The 23,968-nt window shown below is 41.8% G+C and overlaps 2 long non-coding RNA genes across 2 annotated transcripts; one reads left to right on the top strand and one right to left on the bottom strand.

Annotated features, from left to right (window-relative positions):
• Positions 1 to 7,970: 7,970 nt before the first annotated feature.
• On the bottom strand, positions 7,971 to 9,709 carry LOC117804629. Its single transcript, XR_004629208.1, has 3 exons — positions 9,648 to 9,709; positions 8,171 to 8,248; positions 7,971 to 8,017 (listed from the first exon to the last, which is right to left on the bottom strand). It is a non-coding gene; the product is annotated as an uncharacterized LOC117804629 (long non-coding RNA).
• On the top strand, positions 8,187 to 13,625 carry LOC117804640. Its single transcript, XR_004629212.1, has 2 exons — positions 8,187 to 8,321; positions 12,899 to 13,625. It is a non-coding gene; the product is annotated as an uncharacterized LOC117804640 (long non-coding RNA).
• The last annotated feature ends 10,343 nt before the right edge of the window (positions 13,626 to 23,968 follow it).

Genomic DNA, 23,968 nt, shown 5'->3' with positions numbered 1-23,968 from the left:
TTTCTCAATGCTGTTTAGGGTGAATGGTATTTTTTTTTAAATGTCCTGCTAAAGGAACGTTTAAACAGGAACTAGAGGGCAACTTAATACATAACTGCATAGGGAAACAGTCAGTGAAAGTTACCTTGATACAAACCCAAAAAGCTGTTTAGGGGTAAGCCTATGCTTGACAACCCTTAAAAAAAACTACAAAATGATATATTTAAAGATCCTTTTGTTGGCTCCTTTAAAAACATTGAATGTATCACAAAAGTTAGGCTGTAAATCTTGAACCAAACATTAAACGGTAAAAAAAAAGCGCAAAATAATCTACTTTGTTGATGAGTTCTGTTTTAAAATTGTGTATTACTTTACTGAGTATAAAGGCTGATTTATACTTCTGCGTCTCCCCTACGCAGCAGGGGCTGACGCGAACATGATCCCCACATACTTGTGCGTCGGTGTGTCCGTGACGTGAAGCAATTCTCCGCCGAAACGCTTGAGGGCAGTGCGGTCCCTCTGATAGCCGATCACCTGCTCCCGACCCCCGCTACAATCTCTGTTTACTTTTCCACAGCGATTCGGAACTTGTTATGTTACTCTACAGCTGATACATGTTGCTGTTTATCATACAGACATGATTACATGAAGAATAGAGAGGAGGAGATGAAATACACGGCCGATGTGCGGGCGATGTCCGGGATCCCGGAAGTGCTGTAAATGCGGGAAAGACAAAGCCGAGCGGACCAATCACAGAGCTTGCGGTCCGCGTCGGCTCTACGGGGAGTTACATTTTGGAGGAGGTGCACGTCAGCTACGTATGTAGGCCTCGGCGTAGGTACGGGAGCTATGCGGACCCCCGGCGTAGGGTACGCCGTTGATTCAACGCAGAAGTATAAATCAGCCTTAACTGTGTGTAACGTTACTCTTACATATCATGTGAATGGTTGCATAAGGGTGTATGATAAAGGATGACATCACTACATTTATGTAACATGCAAAGCTCAGATTTTGGTGTCTAATAATCTTTCTTTTTTCAACCATTTCAGTTTTAAATGTGAGACAGATGAGGGGGAAAATTAACTGGTAATGCAAAGAAAATACACTTTTGCGGTCAGAGGGTGCTGCATATGATAACAATGCAGTCATGGACTTTATCTCTCAGTTCTAACTCTTTTCTAGCATTTTAGGCCAGACTGTGAAAAATGTTTAAGGAAACTCTTGGCCCTGGATATCACTATTAGACTGGGGTGCAACTCTGGCTGTGAGAATTGAAGCCAGTGCTTAAGTGTTAAAAGCTGCAGTTCCTTGAGTGTCCACTCAAGAAGAGACTGGCCCCGTAAGTACTGGAAACCGAATATACACCAATCCAAAAAAGCCAATCTTTACAGCAGAAATAAACAAGTTTACAGCCTGGTCCTAAAATAGTCTTAGTCTGAATAGCTCATTTCTCTATATCAGCACACACTGTACGGGGTTGCATTTTTCCATAACGTGGCAGTTTCGAAGATATTAAGATTATGATTTTTGCATAATTAGAGACTGACTTTACTGACAGACAGGAACACTGTGGTTGTTGGCGAGGAGGCTCAAAGCCTGCTTCTTTACCTCACACTAGCTTGACAGAAGTAAGGTTGAGCTCAGCATTTCCAACAGCATCCGTCGCCCATTTCTTATAAAGTCTATGGGTGCCAAAGATCAGTTCAGATCATGGATCACAGATCTAATAGTTTGATTAGGATTGGATAACATGTCGGATAAGCCAATATTCAAAAAAAGATATTTCTAACAACACTCTACACCCCTCAGTTTGCCATGACTTCAACTGTACATTTTACAGCTCAATGAATCACACCGCATATCCATGCATCTCAATAATAGACTGCATCCTCAATATTCCTCAATTGATACATAATTAAAGTAATAACAGTACAAGTAGTGTGAACTCATTCATTTAATGGATTTGTGTTTCTGTGTGTTGGCTGTTCCTGCAGCAAGTGCTGGAAGAGGAAGAAACACAATCCACAGCAAACAAGAAGATACATCATCAATTTTTGGATTGAACACAGCACTGAGTAACAGAGTTTGTGTGGCTGAGTTTACAGCTTCAGACTACAGCAGGCTGTGAGTCAATGTGACTAACATTAAGCTTCTAATTGTTATCACACAACCACAGGCTGATATCTTCATGACAAACACAGACGTGGTGAAAGTGAGAGAAGAAAAGTCAGAGAAGCAGTTTACGGTTCATTATCAACACTTTACCATTTTCTGTGTGAATGTCTGCGCACTGTGTAACAGTATTTTAAAAAAGACTTGCAGAGACGCTGCACAGGAATGTACAAGTTCATTCACAGACACAGTTCAAATATGTATGGATCACGGATCAACTGTGATCCTTTGCATCACCACAACTAGGAAACTTTGTATTTGCTGGCTACACCACAAGTCGCCAAAATATTATCATTTTAAGTGTTTAACCTCTGAGAAGATGGTGCATACAGACAGCGTTGGTCCAGACTTCGCTAACACACTTTGAATATTTAAGCATTAGGCTTTTTCTTGAAACTGATCTGATTGGGAAGTGATTTAGCATGCAAACATGGACTTGAGAAGTAAATCTAACTGGCTCCACGAGGCGTCAATGCAGGTTTGCGAACAAATCCATAAAATGTCAGGTGAGCTTTCCTTGATAAGGAGATTTTTAAAAAGCAATGTGGCAATGTTGCAGATTTAAAATCAACAAGTCATCACTGAAATTACAGCCCTTCTTCCTGACAAAGAGACAGGTGTCAGCACTGCAGAAAGTGCATCCAAACCAGCCCTCATGTATGAAAGTAACCCCTGTATATTTTGACACATGCTGCAGCCTGACCTGACACTGAGCAGGTGTGTGCCAGAGTGGACTAAAAAGCAGCATGTCCCACTCACCAGCTGCAGAGTGGCTCTGGCTGCACCCTGCCGCCTGCTAAACCTGTGCGCCTGACATGATGTTTGGATTGTGGGTGACTGATTAGGTTGTGATGTGAGGACCTTCCACCACAACATGTCCTAGCTGCTGCACTCAGGCGGCTAGTAGCTGCTCTGAGCTGCACCTCGCTGTGGCCTAATGGACGGCTTCCCCGTTGGACACGTAAAGAGACTGACAGGCTGTGTACAAGAAGAATTTATGGTAGGGGATGATGCACGACATTTAAGATAGTGTACAGAGCTACATCTGTAACCCCCAGTCAGGAGTTCTCAACAAGAAATGTAAACGCATGGCTGCAGCTTCAATCATTTTTGTTGGATTCGTTGATAATGTTTGGAATTCAAGCAACATGACTATATTCTGTGAGTTTGTACGACCTACAGTTAAGAATGCACGTCATGTTAATGGCAATGACTTATATAGAGGTCAGAGTACACAATCTTTTGTATTTTATGGTGGTCACTGTGTCAGATTAGGCAATCACAGTTCCATAAATTTGTTCCATGACTTGGCTGGACATTCTTGTTTGACTTCGCTATTTTGTTTGACTACGCTCATGACTGTTGTGGACTTGTACTTGTACTTATTTAGCACTTTTCTAGTCTGTCTGACTACTCAAAGCATTGAGTTTCCCATTCATACCCATTCACTCACTGATGGTTGAGGCTGCTATGTAGTGACGGACCATCAGTATTAGCTAATCTCATTCGTATACATTCACACACCTCTGAACAACAGAGGGAGCAATTTAGGGTTCAGTGTCTTGCTAAAGGACACTTCGGCATGTGACCGCAGGAGCTGGGATCGAACCGCCAACCTTCCAACTGATAGATGACCGACCCTACCCACTGAGCCACAGCCGCCCCTTTGTGCGTGCAGAGCGCTCTGTGCTCTCATTGGTCAACCTCACTGAAGTGAAGTAACACATCATAGAAAGCAGAGAGAAACATCAAACATGCTACTGGAAGTCCTGGCATACTTTGGACGAGTATAATAAAAACATGGTATGCTTTATGAACTCATATTTATCTTCTGAGGACAATAAAAACCTCTAACAACGATGGGCAACTTCTCAGTTATTCCAGTGAAACTAGATAAGACTTTGACTCATGTCTTCTTCTTCCAAGCTCTGTGTTGTTTACAGTCCAATAAGCAAGATGAGCATCAACTGTGTTCAGGTCAAAAGCAGAGTGAAAATTTCCGCATATAAAATCATCTGTGTGAGTAAATTACTTGCAAAGACAATGTTAAGATACAAGTAGAAGCTAGTTCTTGTTAGGCTGCATGAATGACTTGAAAAGAGGAGGGCTGATTGGGCGAATGGAGTGAGTTATACACAGGAACGACCTAAATTCCCGACATGTCCGAAGCTCTTCTTCCCGCATTTTCTTATATGCGAGAGTTGAAATATTGGATCTTTAGTGAATCATTTGCAGTGCAATGGCCAATCAGCATAGAGGTCCTCGAGTGACATATGAAGTGAACAACGGACAGGTGGAGGTTCATTCATCTGGAATTGGGGGGAAAATTGACGGTGTGTGTACCGCTACCCTGAACGATACGACACTGCCTGTATGTTTATTTATTTTAATCGAAACAGGGATAAAAAGGAGCTTGCTTGGAGGAAAGTGAGTGAGAAAGTCGTATTATCTGGTAAATTGGGAAAACCTTTGTCTGTCACTTGATTCCAGCTATCAGTTATATTAGCAAGTTAGCACTGCACCAATTAGCATAACCAGCCACCCGTCACTGATTTTCTTGTGATTTGCTTACAATAATCAGGTCGGAAGTTGCAGATATAACAAAAACATTATGCAGATTAAAAGAGAAAAAATGTAAGCTTTATCTTCTGTCCTGGTGAAGCACACCTCTTTTCAAATTGCATGGTAAGTAGTTATCTCTGTCAAATCAATGCTTTCTTTCTGGTAGGAAATCTGTGTATTTAGCTATATTTTGGTAAAGATATGATCTGTTGTATGTGTATCATATGTTTGGAGGAATTGTAATTGTACATCTTTTATTTACTGCTTACATAGTAAGTCATTTACAACCAGCCACTGTGTATTTATGCAAACACACACACGCACGTAACTGTGCTCCTCGCATCAGTGATTCTGCAAAGGGCATCCTGAGCTCTGCATATTGTTTAAGTGAAGAGGGAGAGTGTGGGGGGAGAAATTAATGGATCCCTGTGCTTATCGCTTAGCAGAGAGGCTGAGTGGGGGGAGTGCCAGTAAAGTAGGTTGGTAAAGTAAATACATCGTTTTCTTCTGTCAGGAGTGGGAAAAGAGGGACGGATGAAAGTGAAGGCTCTCCAGTTTTTAAATTCTCTCCCCAGTGAGACTTTGAGAACAACACATTTCCCATCAAAAGGCAGATTAATCTCACGTAACTCATGCATAGTCACATCCCAGCACTCTGGCAGTGCTGGGAAGCCTGTGTGGGAGTCCGCGACGGAGGGATGACAGAGGGAAGATGGGAGGAAGGGCTAATATCGCCTGATTTGTGGGGAGTGAGGGGGGGAGAGAGCAATAATAAAGATGCCGGGAGTGAAAGCAATATTGCTGTCTGGGCCAACATCTCTCTGAAGAGCAGCTTCCCATAGTAGGATGTGTTTTCAGGCCACCTGCTCTGCATTAGGAAGTGGCAGAGCTGTGGGCTGGTTCACACACACCTGGAGGAAGAAAGGAGAAACATTGCAAATTTCTGATGAAGATATCAATGAAGACAGATCATAACAAACAACTTAACACTATGTTCTAGTTAAACCGGAATATATGTCATAGTCTTCTGCTGCTGCCGCATCCACTTAGATTTGTATAGACTGTGATTGCAGCCTTATGTGGTACTGTGGTCCAAGATACATTTCCCTAAGGGGAAAATAAAGTTGACCCTTATCCTTATTTTTGCAGATAACCTACTAAAAGTTTAAGCAGCAAAACAGTTCAAAAAGTAAAGCTTTGGAAGTTTTGAGGGAAGACAGAAAACAGTTAAGATAAATGTTAAAGTCCAAAATATCCAATCGTAGTTCATGGTATGCCAAAAAACACTGAGGTGGTTATGGAAATGTATTTAGTAGAAAATGGTAAACCTTTGTTGTGCATCTGCTGTTACTTGGAAACGGCGTTAAGGCAGTTGAAAACGCAAAGTTTTGAAACCAGCTCCGAGTGTAGAATCTTTTGAAAACTGTCTGTCGACGCATGAACTGGCAACATGCAAATCCCGTGAGAACGGTGGATTCAAAGCCCCATTCGCACATACCTACGAGGCTCCCAATCAAATAGTTTGTACTCAGATTAGATTTGATGGTTTAGTCACAGACTTTCCCAAAAAGTGTTCTTTCACAGATGTGGGAATGAAGTTGCATTAAAATGTACAAAACAGTGAAATTTATCTTGCCAGGCTCAGCATCTCTAAACATCCGATCCTAGAATCGCCACTGTTTGCGAGCCCAGTTTTTCACACTGACAGGACCTGCTGCGTAACGTCAGGTAGACTAACTGTCATACCGAAAAGAAAGGCAGCATTTACCAATGTGCTCCAGGAGATTCACAGCTTCCTTCACAAAGTACAAGGCAATGAATATGCTGTTTTTTTCACAGATTGTAAGGGTTCCTTTTCAGGGGCCCAATGTAGAAATGCCGACATACAAAGCCATATTAAAGTGAGCAAACACAAGAGGTTGTACCACAAGCTCATATATTTAGTATAGTTTCTTCGATTCCACTACTTCAAATTAAGTTGTTTATAAAAGAATGTGGTCATTGTGTGTGAGACTGTGAGTATTGTATTAATAAAGAGGGAATAATGAAAGTCAACCATGCTGTCTTACACAGTGATAATGAGGTGAAATGCAAAGAGCTTCACAAAGTTAAGAAATCTGACATTGATCACAGTTAATGCAGGAGTTGTTTAAAATGTAGAAAGAAAGAAAAAGGTAACATAAACAAGTCTATCCGTCAGACTGCTTCTGCATTTAGATTTGCAAAGTAAAATCCGGTGACATGCTGCAGTGAAAAACCCAAGTGCCTCTGTTTTGCTGTGAACAACTTGAGCATGTCAGATTCATATTTCTTGACCATATAGTCTAATGTATTTTTTCCACGACCCCCTGCCAAATTCCTCATGCAAACTTTATTTCTCACACAAAATATTTGGGAGCTACTTGACATAATGAAGAAGAGAAGTGAGCAAGAGCGAAAAAAAACACAGTCGGGCACGCAAATGGGCTCATCAAGCCTCATACACACACATATTCCCTCACACACACACATATGCACATACATCTCCTTTCTTGGAAAGCCGCAGGTTTCTAATTATATCCTGGGTTTCAAATAAAAAGCGTTTACAGCCAATTCGTTTGCGTAAATGCCATTCCTGTCTGTGTGGAGAGATGTAACCATTTCTACCCCAAGACAATAAATAGTTTATTGCTTTTATTTGTCATGGCTTTATGTTGTATTGCCAAGCCCTCAAAAGAATAGAAAAAAAAGCATATTTTCCCACTAATGACTGTGTGTGATTTATAGAGTCTGTCTTTGACATGGGGGTGTCTGTGCTTTCAAACCCAGCATAATTAGACCTCTGGAGCTGCATGCAGCGCAAAACACATTGGACAGAAATGCTGCGCTTCCCAGAGAGACTCTGCTGTGTGGTTTGGGTATAATGCTGAACAGTCAGTGCATGAGAAAAACGCCTGGAGGTTTCCCTCCCAAACACATGCATGGGTATGTGCACACACTCAGAGGTCAATGATATCTGAAACAAATATAATGATTGGCTTTGACACACTTTCAGAATCAGATACAAGGGAAGAAGAAAGAGCATATAGATTGGCTCAGCGGGGATCCAAAGAGTTAGTCAAGCATGAGCTGTTCCCTGCCGAGCGGAGAAAGAACGGATTCCCCTCCCTCCTTCGTCCTCACTGACCCTGAATGCTCACAGAGTGATTTTAACAGGTCACAAAGGAGCAGGAGTTCACACTTTTTTTGACGCCCCTCACCCCCTCTCACTCCTCCTCGTCTCTTCTCCTTCTTCCTGTCTCTCTTTGTCTGCCCCTCTCTCTCCCTGTGAAAGAAAGAGAGTATGATGAGCTGTGACTGACTGTTTCTGTTTCGGGTCCCCGTCAAGTGATTTCTAATGACACACTGCTTGTCCCCACAACATGTATTTTAGAGTAAATGAATCAGGCAGAACATGGCCTCGTTAAGTTGAAAGTACCGCTTTGTCCCGCAAAAGTACATGGTGCTCTGGAGCCGGGCCTTTCACACCAAGCGGCAGGCTGAGCTGCAATGCCAACTTCACACACATGCAAAAAAGAGAAGATGAAAGTGTGTGTGAGTGTTGGGCAACAGGGTAAATCAACTGAGAGGTAATTTCACTTTACTTTGACGTTTGTTTATAGGCTGCATTTAAGAGCTCAAACACTTTGCAGACTTTGGCTCTCTGGTCAAAGCAACTTTACTCGATTTGCTCTGGGCCCAGCGCACAAAATAAACAGTCACGTGCAGCAGTTTTAGAGCCGCTTAGTGTCAGTTGAAGTTTAAGCCTAACAACTTTGGATGTTTAGTTGGTGCTGCTGATGTTTGTCCAACTTTTTATTTCTATCTCTGCAAGCAAATGACCCTGGGCTGAAAAGTCAAAGTTAAATCAAAACAAAGCAAAGTATCACTTGCAGGTTTCTTTTTTTGATATATCCTTGAATCTGTTTTTTGTTTTTTTTAACTAACTCCTAAAAGCTTAAAAAAATGTTTTCCTTCAGACTCTAAAGACAAGTCCATATCACATATCACCCCTTAACAATCTGGCTTTTGTTTGTGGTTTAGCCAAAGTGTTCAATTGCAGCTTGAAACAAAAGGCATGAGGCATTTGTTCTGATTTTGGTTTAACTTAAATCAGTGGATCATGATGTGTTGCAACATTAACAAAGATCTCACAATTCTTATAAGAGAGGAACAATTATTTATTTTGTATGTCTTTGGTTTCTGTTTTAAACATTTCAAGAACTTATAAAAACTGAAACCATGATCCTCTAAATACACACAAACAATAAGGAACAGACAAATCTGCAAGCCCATGTTTTACTTGCACTTGACTCACATTAAGCTAATATAAGTGACAGTTTGACACCGCAGTGTATTTATCTGCCACTCAAAATGCCACCATCTTGTTTAAACTGACACGCACTGCATCATGGCATAGGTTCGGACACGAAAGATGCACCTTATGCCTCCAAGGTAGGATGCGTGTTCGAAGTGTTCGAAACAGATCAGCCTAAATTTGGGATACGTCGAACAACTACAGCTCAGTTTCAGGATTTTTCTAAACAACCAAAACAGCTACAGATAAGGTACTTTCAGAATTCATATGCACATCAGTAGTACAATTGGTGAGTGTTGGATTATACATTTGGTATGGATGTTTGTATTTGCAACTAACCTCTACATCTAGTATTTCGTGGCACTGGTTGTACAGTCCAAAGGCTCCGCCTTTTTGAAAAACTTTGGATGAACATCTTCTCTGTATGTAGCTGTTTAGACGTCTACCACTGGCAGTGGCAGCTCACTAACTTCTAAAAGATGACAAACCTCGTTGGTCATATTTTAGGTCATTTGGCGCTCAAATGTGATTGCTAGTGGGGTACTGGTCTGGCCCACTGGTTGGGCACCATGAGTGGAGGTGGGCAACCTGGGCTTACCTCCCCCAACATGTCACTTCCCACTCTCTCTCCAGATATCCTGCTCAATCCACTGATCAGTTGTCTCTGAAAAAGGCATAAAACCCCAAATATTACTTTGACAAAAAAAAAAAAAGTGATTGCTGGTGAGTGATGTTTCTGTACCAGATTCTTGAACAGTAACCCCAAACCTTTCAGACTGATCTAGGAGCTGTCATTTCTGTAAACAGAGGAGGTTTCAGGCTGTGGCTGTGCCTGTTTATGCGGCCCTTGGAAGTTGAAAATGAACAGACAGTTTCCAGATTACTTCACATTAGTGAATTGGTCTGGCAATTCAAGGTTTCATGTAAACACATTTAAGAGTCAGAGCAGATGAGTGTTTTGTGGGAAATCATGAGCTGCAGATGCTGGCAGAGAAGTCAGCATTCACAACTCCTAAATTCAAACAACTTTTCGTTATAATCGAAGGGGATGTCAACACCGATGTTTTCCAACGTCCTCACCATTTTGATTCACTGCTTCTCGACTTTGTGGCACTAATTCTGCTCTTTACCTTTTATGGGCAATTTATATTTGTGTGTTACTTGAATTGTATTATCTAGCATTGAAGGACTGCCTTGTAGTCTATCTGTTTATCCAGTAAAGCAGATTTTCTCACTATGGTTAACCATGCATCGGGTATTGTAATGTGTTGTGAGTTACCCTGCAAGCCCCTCATGAAACTGAAACAGCCTGGTGCAGGTTCTCCTACTGGAACTAGTTTTTATTGCCTTAAATATTTAAAAGTGCTGGATCCTTTTACCACTATAATAAATCTAGTGAGTAACATAAGACAGGATTTGAGCGAAGCCTTTAAGAGGATGTAAATATTCAGAGAAACAACTTCAAATGTTCGTCATTTTCAGTTCACAACAGAACCATGCATAATATAGAGTTTAGTATTTACTGTATATCATGCATTATAGAAATAAGGTTTCAGGCGGATGAACCAAATATCAGGTCTGACTAACACAGATGTCTCAATCTGAAGAAACACTGTACATGATGTCAGAGAAACCACAAACCACGCAGGAGCAGAGTGTGAGTAATGACATTTCACATTAACCAGACACATACACACGCACACCTAGATTTATACACAAACACAAGCAGGTGGGGAAGGCATTGTGTTCATTTCCCATCAAGCTGCATCATAGGATTATTTACAAGGTACTTTTCTAAATGAGGCTTAATTATGCTGACGAAAATCACAAAAAAAGGGGAAAGAACATCACCTAATGACGCTTGTGAAAGCAGAGACGTCACAAATCTGCAGTTTCTGCCTCAGCAGTGAACTGAAATGATCCTATCTATCTAATAATAGTCACAAAGATCCAGTGTTTAAGAGGCCAAGAGTTAAAAGGACACATAAACAGTTTGTAACAGCTCGTAACTCATCAATTCCTAAAACAGACTCATAATAAATCTAATCTGCAGTAAACCACAAGCAGGCCAGAGGGCTGAAATTTAGGCTTTTTTTCCTAAAGGAGAAAAAAAAGGAGAATTTATTGCATTGATACATTTCAACTCCCCATTAGCACTGGTCCTGCTGATAGTCAGTACAGATTGATAACATTGATGTTGCAGCATGTCACAGTCACCTGACTGGCGAGGACTGGTGGAGACAGATCAGGAGGTTTCAGCAGCCAATCATAGCTCGGCCGTGCAGCCTGTCAATCATCTCACCATAACCAATGGCTCAGGCTGCAGCTGGGCTGAAGCCCTGCCTCCTGAGCTGTGCAGTCAAAGGGTTAAAAAGAAATTCATGTTGGTCAAATCTTCATGTAGTTTGATCAAAATCAACAGAAATAGCCAGGTTTGTTTCACTCCCCCGCTCTGTGTCAATACTGCTGCACAGAGGACAGACCAGGGACCGATATTTCAACTCACCGAGCATCAAGGATCACAGAGATTAAAATAAGGCTTTGCGATCACTGCTTTATCTAGTTTATTTGACCTTTATTGTAAGAGCTGCAATACAAACCAATATGGACACATGGAGAAGATGTGAAGAAAAGAGAGAACAAAAAAGCTGTTGACCATGTCGAATCACAAGACATGATGCATTTAAGTCTTTAACACATTCACTTTAAATATTGAATCATAAGTCTGTTGGAGTCTTAATCTAAGGAAGTGACATTTTACCAAGACGAACATAAAAAGGATGCAAATGGCCAAAGGAAATTATAGGACACCAAAAGATCGGGAGTCATTTCTTTTTAAAGAACGAAGGTAATTTGATTATAAGTGTAAGGGTCCATGCAATTAAAGATGGAAATTAATCTTCTACTCTATGAGAGCTGAAAGAGTATGTAGAGTTGCTGGGCATGAATATCCATCCACTTATTTCAGCATATTTTCAAATGGACACTGTCTCTTTTCAGGACAGTCCTGCTGAGTTGTTGCATGAACTAGTACCTATGAAAAAAAGGTACAAACTAAGGGAAGAAAAGTGATGGAAAATCTTGAACTTCACTACATGAAGGGAGGCCAATGGCTGCCAGTAAGAGTAGAAAAGTCTCAGATTTCTAAAACATAGCATTCATTCCTGAGAGTCCTGCCCAGCACGGTTAAGTTCCATCAACCGTCACAGATCAAAAGACGGGAATAAAATAAAGAAGAAAGAAAAGTAAGGGGAAAAACTTCAGTTAATTAAATGATTTGAAGCCAATGGCTGCCTGGAAGTGTTGACAGAGAGTTTGACATTTCTAAAACACAGTAGCACTTGGTTTATGTCACTATAAATTTGACTGGGGTGGTCTACTAAGATATTGTTGTTTTAAGTCAGAATCTTGGCAAAGTGGTTGCATGACTATATTTCAAAGAGCCAAGACAAAGAATAACACATAAATCCACATGCTGTATATAACAATAACTGCATAATGACAGTTTTGCTCTGATTCAAAGAGAAGGGCTCTCCATGCATCTCCCAGTTTGAGCCCCAGTTCTCCCAGTACAAGTGCAGCTGTGAGAAGATGATGCAACTCCTCTCTGCTCTTTCATCAGGCATGGCTCCTACCTGAGCTGCAGCCATCAAAGGGTTAACTCCTCCTAGCCTGAATATACATACATGTTGTATTGCACAGATCATTAAACGCATGTAATCCACGCATGCATTTACTCCACATCCTCACTAATCCTGCAGCCTTTATGTTCCTTACATGTCTTTATTTTAATACTCCCCCTCCTCTTCCCTCCCCTCTGTGCTCCACCACCCCCACCTCTAACCTAAGTGGCAGGTGGGACATAAAATGTTGGGAGGTCTCGAGCCCAGGACATCAAAAGGATGCATCATGAGTGAGTCACCCCCACCGGCTCCAGATCTCTGCCCTGCATCATGAAAACAGAGCGGCTGTGCATTAAACAGTCATTGGTGGCGATGAGAATGGAAAGTGGGATACGACCGGTCACAGAGGAATGTAATCAAAGTGCATTTTATTATGTTTTACAGAGGGTCCACAGGACTCTGCAGCCCTTACCGCACACGTCATTCCTCTCAGTCACTGTTTGTGTGATGACTGCCAGCTTTGATTCTGGAGTTAGTGTGTGTGTGTGTTCAGATGGGTGAGCGCACATTCCTCTCATTCATTGCATGAGTGTTCTGCATGCCTGCATGCTTTTGAATGTTTGGGTGAGAGAATGTCAGACTGGACTTATGTTTGTGGCATTGATCATACCTTTGGGACCTTCAAAGTATGTTTTGACACACTTTTTAGCCAACTGTATAAAGAACTAAAGTGTATGTAAAAATGTGGGTCCCTTTTCCAAAATGTTGATGTTTCTTTTGGTGCAAATCCACAAAATTCTTTCATCACTGTTCCTACTTGCCTGCGTTGGTCAGTCCGAGGTTAAAACCTTTGGAAATCTGGCCTGAAATAAAGATACAGATGATATTATGTAAAGTTCAGTGTCTCAATAAAAATTCCCCACTGGCTTACATCTGACACTGATAAAACCTCTCTGAGTTATAAAACAAATGTATGCGCTAGCAAGCAAGTAGCCTTGAAGGACTCTTGCTCTTCCCTTTTTCCGGGTGTTGCCTTTTGGTCTGTATGGCTCATTCCTTTATTCATACACACTGTACAGGCGTCTATTTTTATTAAATGTAACTGATTTGATAATATTACAGCTAATACATATAAATGATCATATTATGGGTTGTGATGAGATGGCTGGCAGGTATGCACATTGTAGCTGTTTGCCAGGAGACTTCACCTATTTGCCTGATAGAATAAAAGTTAGGTATATTGGCAATTCCAACATGGCAACCACCTTTGAGACTTGGTCCATATTTTAAACAGAAGATCAGAGGCATCATGAGGAGTAAGGGTGATGTTAATACCCCGCCTTAACTGGCAATGTGTAGTAGGCTTGATCCTAAAGAATTCACACACTTAGAAAAATTGAAATTCAACAGTGACCTTTCAGAGGGTTTCATTTTTTTGGATTTCAAGCACAAGGTTACTTAAGAAGACTTAACTCTTGAACTTTGTGATGGATGACAAAACTACTAGTATAATGGAAACCAATGGTGACCCAAATGATGGGAAACCAACTGTTTAGCTGTGACGGTGTTGGGTACAGTCCCCATGATTTTGGCTTCATCATATAAAAGCACGGGTAGACCATTTGAGTATGACTTGCGAAGTAAAAATGAATGACACATTCACATGTTGTTCTTCCAACTGGAAGAAAAGGTCTTGGCCAAACCTCGGACCATCCTTCTTCCATTTATCTCCATCATGTTTTGGGATTTGAGTAATGTTGAATAGAGCCTTTGAGATAACAGAGGATATGAATCACATACTTGTGACACACCCGTCTCTGATTCTCATTAAGGATGGTTTAGCATTTTTTCCACCCTCGTCCTCCAAGATGTTAGTCAGCCAAGAAGGACGAAACAGTCTGGTGAAAGAAAAGAAGAGAGAGATTGAGAGCTGAGTAAAACGAGACACAGGTCATCTTAAGATACCATCTCCTCCGCAGAACACCCCTCACATTCGGAGAAGTGTTTCAAGGAAACATTTCAAGAGTAGAGGGTGACAAGTTGTTGCTCACCTTTCAGGGCAAGCAGTGGAACGTGAGGAGGAAAAGGAGGGAGGCTAATATGGTAGGAATCCAAATATTTGAAAGGATCATCATGACTGCATGCCTGTGCCTCTTTGACATAACACATCCTGCCCTGCATATCACTGCTGACTTTTTCAGGCATATGCACACACGACACTTCCACAAATGCCATAGAGCGTGGAGGAGGGTGACAGAGTGAGAGAGAGACAGAGACAGAGCGAAAGAGCAAAGGGGGTTTAGACAGTGCCATTTATAAAGTATGGCCCTCTGCCTGCCTCATAAACTGTGCATTATTCTGGGAAAGCAGGAAACCGGCTGGACTTCAGGAGAGAGGGAGACAGAGTGAGAGAAGAAGGAAAAAATATACATTTGTATACTGCGCTTTTCTCTCTTTCCAGTGTTCCCTTTCTCGCCCATCTTCAATGCCTTTGTAGCATGTGGCCATAACTTGTCTTCCAAAACTTCATACAAGACGAATGACTCCAGAGTTTAGCTACTGCCTCTGCCTGCAGCTGCTGGTGGAGTTGTTCCAGCATTAAAATGTCTCTGATCAAGCCAAAAATGGTAAAATCAGGTATTGGTAAGTGGACGAGTCTAAGAATTGAGCTGATACCATTATTCCTAATCCTTGAAAATCCTCAAATTGTGTTACAGAACATCAGTTCTTTCTTAAAGTGATATTTCAGTTTTTTTGAAGTGGGGTCGTATGAATTACAGTAAACTATTGCTCCTGCAAGCCACAATGCGTGCCGGTGAGCTCTTCCCCTTTAATGAGAAAATTCCCAGAGGACCGGCCGACCAGCTAGGCTATTTTCTTTGCCAACAGGGCCGCCTATTTCGCGTAATTTCGCTAAAGTTGATAAAATATGATCCAGGCACTCATCACGGTGCAAATGCATGCACCAGTAGAAAAAATTGAAGCTGTTCAGTTTGCAGTCAGAAACCCTCTTTGTTTTTGGTACTATTTTTGGACGCACCTCCCAGACCGGTGTTCTTCCGCTGCATGAGCACGGATACACGCCGATCAGCTGTTTGGATCAACAAGCACGTAGCATTTTTAACAGACACTCCTAGGAACAAAAACTACGAACAGCAAAAATGACTGATTCTGACAGCAACAATGACAAGCTGTTTACTGTGGACACGAGGATACCTCTATAAACCACAGTTTACAGAGGAAGAACTCCAGATACAGACCCAACGTACCAAAGAAGAGAGGGGAGAAAGTTCTGTGCTAACGAGTGAGCAGGAGAGATCCCACGTTACCTGGTGGTGCCGGTGTGTTAACTGTGAGCCCATGCCAATGAACCCAGAAAGCTTCTGCTGTCAGGAGAGGGACTTAGTGACAACAATACTTCAGGACCTTTCTGAATCAGAGGATATCAGCGGCTCACATACGGCTCCAGTCTGCATCACTCATCATCCAGAGTTCCCTGCCTTACAGGAGGTTTGTTTGTTTGAACAGCCAGGATAAAGACAAGTACTGTATGTACCATCTTTTAAATTAGCAGAAAAGTGAGTTTAATTCACTGTAAAGACCAATACTGCTACTTGATCCTGCTACATGCTTGTTGATCCAAACAGCTGATCGGCGTTTATCTGTGCACATGCAGGGGAAGAATACCGGTGTGCAAGGTGCTTCCGAAAATAGTGCCAAAACAAAGGGGGTTTCTGACGGCAAACTGAATAGTTCCATTTTTTTTTACTGGTTCATGCATTTGCACCGTGATGAGTGCCTGGACCATATTTTCTTAACTTAGGAGAAATTACTTGAAATAGGAGGCCCCGTTTGCAGAGAATTGTAGCCTAGCTTGTCGGCCGTTCCTCTGGGAATTTTCTCATTAAAGGGGAAGAGCTCACCGGCACGCATTGTGGCTAGCAGAAGCACTAGTGTACTGTAACCTCGACCCCACTTCAAAAAAAATGAATTATCCCTTTAAGCTCCAAAACGGAAGCTTACACTGCAAGTTGCCTTGTGTTTGCACCATGTACAGTATGTTTAAGCTACCCACTGATTTCCAAGCATGAGAGCAATTCATCTGTGAGCATGTGGAATTTTGCAGTAAAAATTGGCATTTCAATAAGGGTCCCAATAGGGATTCCTGGGCTTTTGGAGCATGCCTTAAGTGGTCACTTGAGGAATTGCAAGTTTTGCACTACTATATTGGCCTTTCTTCTTGAACACTGAAGGTTGCAGCTTGGGTCAGATGTACTGTCCTTGGATAGCCCTCAGCAAAATTTCTCAAGCATCGTGAAGCCTCAAGAATTTTTCTGTGCACGTCCCTAAAGAAAGGTTCTCAAGGGCATAGCCAAACACCCCACATATCCTTACAGGCACTTGAAAGTTCCTGCCCTGTTACTTAAGTTTATCTAACTTAAGTAACCATCCACTAACAACGTTGCCCACTTCATGCAGTGATTGGCTGGGCGTTGGGAGGTGAGAAAATTATCTATTCCTGGCACTTGCTGTGTGCAAATGAGGGCAGAAGAATGCCCTCCAGGAGAGACTGTCTGAAAATGTGTGCCGTTATCCCCACCTTTAAACAATTATGCTCTCTATGATGGCAGACTTTTCACCCCACCTTCCAGCGTGGCCGTTCAGAGCAGCTATAAACACTTTTGCCTTCAGACGTGGTTGGACGACCAATTTTTTCTGAGTATGCCCTCGCCTTTAAATGGCTTCCACCGCAACCGAGACACTGGACAACTGCCCAAAAAGGATCTATGGAAGGTACTGCACTGATAAAAAGAAGCACAGTGCAAAAATCCTCAATCTTATCAAGAAGGTTACCTCTACAATAAGTCCTACAAATATTTTCTCTTAAGTGTGGCTGTAAATTGTTTCAGTGCTCAATACTGAAGGAAGAAATGAGTGTAGTTTAGTCAGGTTCTTGGTGAACAAATGCAACCAGAACAGTTTAAATAAGAATGGTTTCTTTGAGTCTCTGAAATCTATCAGCTACCTCTGTTGTTGAATAATAAAGCTAACACAAACGTGCAGAAAAAAAACTTGATGGTACTTGAGTGTCCACATGAGGCTTGGTGCAAAATCCAAGAAATCCCCATTAGGTCTGATGTGAAATGCCCACCTTCAGAGAAATCAAACAGGTACTCCAGCCTGGTTAAAACAATGGCTCTGGGAATGTAGCCCATTTGTTTATCTGGACACACAATAAATAAGCATAATCATGGTCACGGCTGAGTGGATGTAAGGTGAGTGTGTTGTAGCTTTTCCCCAACACTTCTTTGCCTTTGTCTCGATTAATCAGAAGTTAGGTCAAGTTAGCATCTCCAACGTAGTGCATGCCAGGTCTTTAAAATGTCTCTACAGAAACCAGTGGATGATGTCACTGACACTGGCATATTGGTGGCATACCACTGAGGAGACCAGTGCACTAGTCAAATGTCCAGCACATGCCACTGGTACACTCGTGGCAAACCATTGGCCACAGCACATGGCACTGAGCTAGTGGCGTTTGCAGAGGTGCATGCCACAGCCTACCATCAGCCACTTTTCAACCTCGCTGTCACTCCTAAAGTTTCCATAACAAGTTCTATGGCTCAATTTCTGGTGGCTAAAAATAATTTAATTAAATTATCATTTTCATACTTATGAAAACCTTTACTTGTGCTCTACAGAAGGGGGGTGGGGGGTCCTTCCTGGAAGAGCCACCCATGGTAAGACTTTCAATGGGTTTTCAAACAGTTCATTCAGTTTCAAGGACAAGTTTTTACATTTCAACCTGATCCAAAGTGTTTATATTTTCCAGACATCTTGACATTGCATCAACATTGGCGATCAGACCTTCATTAACAAAAATGTGTGCACCCTAGTGTTTTGAACACAGACAAGATGGCTTTTGTGTGCTGACAGATTTGGAGGTGTGCATATTTGCAGGTTGTGTTTAACTCACATGAATAAACACAAATGGTTCTGCGTACAAAGGCAAATGTTTTCCTCTCTGGACACACCACAAACTGATCCAAACGGTCTCCCCTCTTAAGGTTTAACTGCTTGTCTTTTTCTAAAAGCCTCATTTGTGTTTTGTTCATGGAATCTATCAATGTTCAGCCATATATAGTGACTTTTTACTTTCAACTTTGCAGACAGTAGAAAGAAACAGTTCAACTTTGCTGAGTAAGTAAGCATATAGTGTTCTAGCCAGGTTAAAAGAATGTCAGCTTCGTGACAGTGAAAGCTCAGACTTTAAAATTAGGTCTGAATTAACCTTCAAACCTTGCTTCGTTGAGTATAGTGCAGCTGAACGGTGCTACTCAGTGCTTTATGCTATATTCTGCCACTCATTAGAGGTAACCACAGTGACTCTGCATACCATCAGGTCACACTTATTCAGCAAGTAATGATTGGATATTATTTACTCACAGGGAGTTTCCTCATCCCTGCCCGTGGCCTCACACAAATGAGATGTGGCATTCCTAATGGACACCCCCTGATATTTTTCTTAAGAGAGATGATTAAATGACAAGATAAAATGATTATAACACCAAGGAATACTGCAAAGATCAACGAGTAACAGGCTATGGTGTAAGATCTTTATATTACTCAAACTTTTGGGACTAAAAGTTTGAAGCCACTAAAAATCTGGTAATCATTGTACTTTACTTTTACTTGGCGATAGAAAAAATGACATGATCTTATGATTTCCTAATTTTTGGAAGAATTTTAGAAAACATGGATTGATAAAGGTTTTCTGTTAACCACATTATGCCATCAAGAGTGTAGTAGAGCTGATAAATGCATTACCACAGCCTGATAAAAAAGTCAGGTGGATGAGCAATGACAGAGGAGCAGGACGGAGGAAAAACAGCTGATCTCTCCTACTCCTTTCTTTCCATGCCAGCTTCCTTCGTCTTCCCCCGGTGCTCCTGCAGGTCTATGTTTAGACAGGATAGAGTTCTCCAGGGCCAACACGGGTAAAGCCCTGTTTCGTCTCTGCGCGGTGAATGTGTCAGTGCAGAGTTATAAGCCGTGCTCACCCTACCACCCCCACCCACTCCTTGGCAAGTGGCAGTCAGTCAGCTGATTTGTGCTGCTGAAGGGATTTGGTGTTCCACGTAGGCTATTTAAAAAGCACCAACACCTCTCTCCCTTTCTCCCTCCCGCTCTCTCCCTCCCTTTCTCTCTTTTCCACTCACTCACTTTTTCACTATCTGGTGCACTTGCTCCTTTACCACCACAATAACTACCCCTCACCCATTCCCCTGGATTCCTCTCTGTGCTCCCTTCCCCATCCCCCTTCTCTTCAGTCTGCCTTTTTTCTGCTCCCTCCTGCCTCAACATCTACTGCTGCATGTATTCCCTCCTCGGTATCACTCTGAGTCCTGTTTTTCTGTTTCACAGCGTCTTCTAATGGGGGTTGTGGACCACTTGAGGTGCAAGGTTGTAGTGAGGTAAATTAATGCATTTATGTTTGGTCCAGGATTTAACCACAAATGTGTAGGTTGGTCTTGCTTCTAAATGACAATGTCAGTCGGTCCTGTGTCTTCATAAGCTCTAAATGTGACTATGATCAGAGAGTACTCATAGGAGTGTTCTTGATTAAGCTGCATCTGGTTTTATTCAGCATTTTGTCTCTTGCTCATGTGACAGCAACTGTGTGAACTTTGAAAGATGAGATCTTGGAGATGCACCAATGTGTAAGTGTCGCTTGATATGCAGTCCCTCCAGGAAGTTGCGATTTCGCGATCGCAACTATCAACGCAAATTCAACCAATCAGCGCGATTTTTTCGCGGCCTTGCAATTTTATACAATCACCGCAACTTTCCCGCAGCATTGACCAATTACCTTAACCTCAGCACCTGTACGTCATCGGTTTTGTAATCAATTTCACTTCCAAGTGCCTCAGTCACTGCAAAGTGCATTCAGGGACCGTCGTAAATGTGCAATACAGCCCTTTCATGGCATTTTTCTGTGAATCAAGAGAATCAAAATACAGTCAGTGGCCACATCAAGAATGTTTTCTAAAAACAACTGTAATTTAGCATATTTACTTGCCCCTGAGATGTTAATGGGGGAAAAAAGAAAAAAAAAATCGCAACTTTCACCACAATTTTTTCAAAAAGCTGTCGCAAAATCAGGCTTTTTGGGCCGCAACAATCACAAAAATATCCAGCGAAATCCTGGAGGGACTGGATATGCTTGAAAGTGCATACCGAATACAGGCAGTGCTCCATGTAGGGCTGATGATGCTTTTCATGTTGTTTTAACCAGGGCCTGCAGTTTTGTCGCAAAGTTCTAGAAGCAATTCTGTCTGCTGGTTGGAGCTGCAGGACATCACAGACTGGCGGGAGCTGGAAACCTGCTGCCTAGCCTATAGTACCACAGTTCTAACACATGTAGCATGCGCTTAATGAGTGGAGTTTTCTTACAATGTCATGCCATATTCTTCATCAGGACTCGCTCCATTTATAGTGTGTTTGGTGCTTAGCTCCCTCTCTTCAAGTTGTGGAAAAAAAAGTCAGCGTACCCTCTATACGCAGGAGTCAGTTTACCACTGTCAACGTGTAAGGGTACAGAAGTGTGGCAGATCAACAGTGAACCCTATCACTAGTCTGCACTTTCCCCTCATGTGGTGTCCTCAGAGTGTGAGATTACCTGCGACCTGGTTGGTAATTAGTGTCACCTGGGGCTAATTGTCTCAACTCATCTTGAGCGTAAAGGGTCAGTGCTCCATTTCTTATCAGCCAGTTTGTCTTGTTGTCTCTTGCCTTTTCATCCGACCTGTATGTGTTATGAGACTTAGCTGCAGCTTACATTTGAAATCTTACTAAGGCTGTGCCGCTCTCCTTTTCAAGACAATCTGATTCAAACCTTGGCGGGAGGAGCAACTTGGTACAAGTCAGTTCAGTATCGCTCAATTGTCGATTGAATCTTAAGTAAATTTTTGCCTTTTGTAACAGAGAAGAGACAAAAGACAAGTCCAAGAGGCAATGGTTTTGCTGAACCCTGGTAGTGAATTAAACCAAGTAATTATTCTCCCAAGATTAAAATATGAAAGCCAATTAAACAATAAAAGTAGTAGTAACAATGTATGACAGAGCTCATTGTGTCATGTTAGACAGAAGAGCAATGCTGTTGTTAAATTGTAATGATGAAAACAGTTAAAGAAGACATCCTCTAATTCTCAATGTCTCTGATTGTCACAACTGAGCAGAACATTTACGTATTATTTGTCATTGCCACTCTCTCTGTTTTTAAAGTTACTTGGTTTGTAATATGAGAAATATTTCTGTCGCACACTGCAATTAATGCTATCTACTTGGCCTCTTCTAACTCTTATGAACCATACCACAAAACCATCACTCCAAATAGAGGAGGAGGGTCGTTATCTTTAGTGATAAAACAAGTGCTAACGTGATAACCACAGATTTTGCCAGGTTGTGGTCGGACTAAGTGTTTGATATTGCCCTTGCTGCTTGTCTCTGACATTTTTTTGCCCACTGTTAGCTAACAAAAGCTACCTGACCAGCCACCTAAGCTAATTGTACTCTTTTAAAGATAAAAGGTCAATGCCCAGGTCACATGGGATTGAAGAGACTGGGCACCAGTTGAAGAAAAATATGGGATTCTTTCTGATTGGTTTAGATTGAAACAAGTCCTGATGCTGGGAAGGCAGTACAATGATGCCAACCTGTAATTATGAAAAATGCTCCTTCTAAAAGTTTATGTTGTATGGATATGAAAGAACAGAAACTTGAGTCAGAATGTAGGGGAAGCAGCAAAAATGGTGGTGTGCATATTACTGCAAACAACAGCACTATTAGTGAGTATTTGTAAGTCGTTTCTTTCCATCTTTGGTAGTTATTGATGCCGGTTATTTTCCTGAAATGTATCTTTTCATACAGCACATGTATGCATCCCAATGCAGACTTGCTAGGAAACACACACTGTAACACACACTCTTCCAAACAGAGAGTGTAACCATACAACACAGCAGGCTTTACATTCTGTCTCCATGCAGCACCTTGAATCCTCTGTCAGCAGCGGCTGCATTTACCCTGTAACATTTACAACGGAAATAAAAACATGGCCTTGGGACTTCATGGCAATATATAACGCCACAGTGAGTCTCAGGGTGTGTGTGTGAGTTTGCCACCTTCTCTGAATGCAGTTTTATAGCTGTGTCTGTCTGTGAGAAATTTCCAGGAACAAGACAGACTTTCAAAAATGGATGATAGTTTCCTCAGAGAAAGATGCACAAATACTAGGCTAGGGAACCAGAGGAGATACCAAAAATGGACTAAGAAAACAGGAGCAGAGAACATGAGGAGCAGCAGGGAACGAGTGCACATTCAAACATATTGTCCTGTTATTGTTCCCCTGGGTTACAAGAGTAAGGTTTGAAATACAAACACCGCTCACTAATAGGGGTTAGTTCACTTCTCTCTCTCCACCTTCTTAAATGCATTGAAAACTGAGGGCTGTGAGCTGTGTGTCCTTATAAGGTCCAAACAGGACTGTGTGGGACTGTGCAGGGGTGTGGTGAGCTTTATCAGATGGAGGTTAAGCTCTTTGCATGTCACTAATGTGATGATCTTAGACTTGACAAAGTCAGATAAAGGATTAGTAAATGGGAGATTCCTGGACGTGGGTTTATGACTGGAAAGATGTCTTGTTGGATACTCCCTGTGGTTCAAAGGAGAGCCTCTGTAGTGCCAGCAGTGTCTAGAGACAGAGCAGCAGACATGATTAAAAATCTAACATAAGAATACCGTCTTCTTATGTCGGAAGACTTTTAAAAATGCCAAGTATTTATTATTTAGAGTGTGTTTCTGTGACTAAAAAACTAATGAGGCACTGGCTGGATTGCAATGTAGAAAAGATGGATCATTAAACATTACTATTAAACAGCAGTACAACACTCCTGCTAGCTAGCAGCTGCCTTTCCTGTTTAAAAGTGAGGTAGAGGGATCATTAGCTACAATGTAACAGCAACACTAAACTCCTGTTAGCTAGTGGCTGCCTGCCAGTCGCAACAAACAATAGCCCAGGGCATTGCTGTGACCAAATCATAACTGTAGCACTGACTGGAGTTGAATGTAAGCAGAGCCATCAAACATTAAAAGCTACACAGCACTCCTCTTGGCTAGCAGCTGCCTTCCTTGTTGAAGTTAATTGTTGTAAGCTAACGTAACTTTGGCACAGTCCCAAATTAAACACAGTGAGCCTTACATAACTCCTGTTGGTTAGGAGCTGTCTGCCAGCCGTAAG

Source organism: Notolabrus celidotus, chromosome 2 (genome assembly GCF_009762535.1).
Source record: "Notolabrus celidotus isolate fNotCel1 chromosome 2, fNotCel1.pri, whole genome shotgun sequence".
NCBI lineage: Eukaryota > Metazoa > Chordata > Actinopteri > Labriformes > Labridae > Notolabrus > Notolabrus celidotus.
This window is presented reverse-complemented; position numbering and strand designations above follow the sequence as displayed.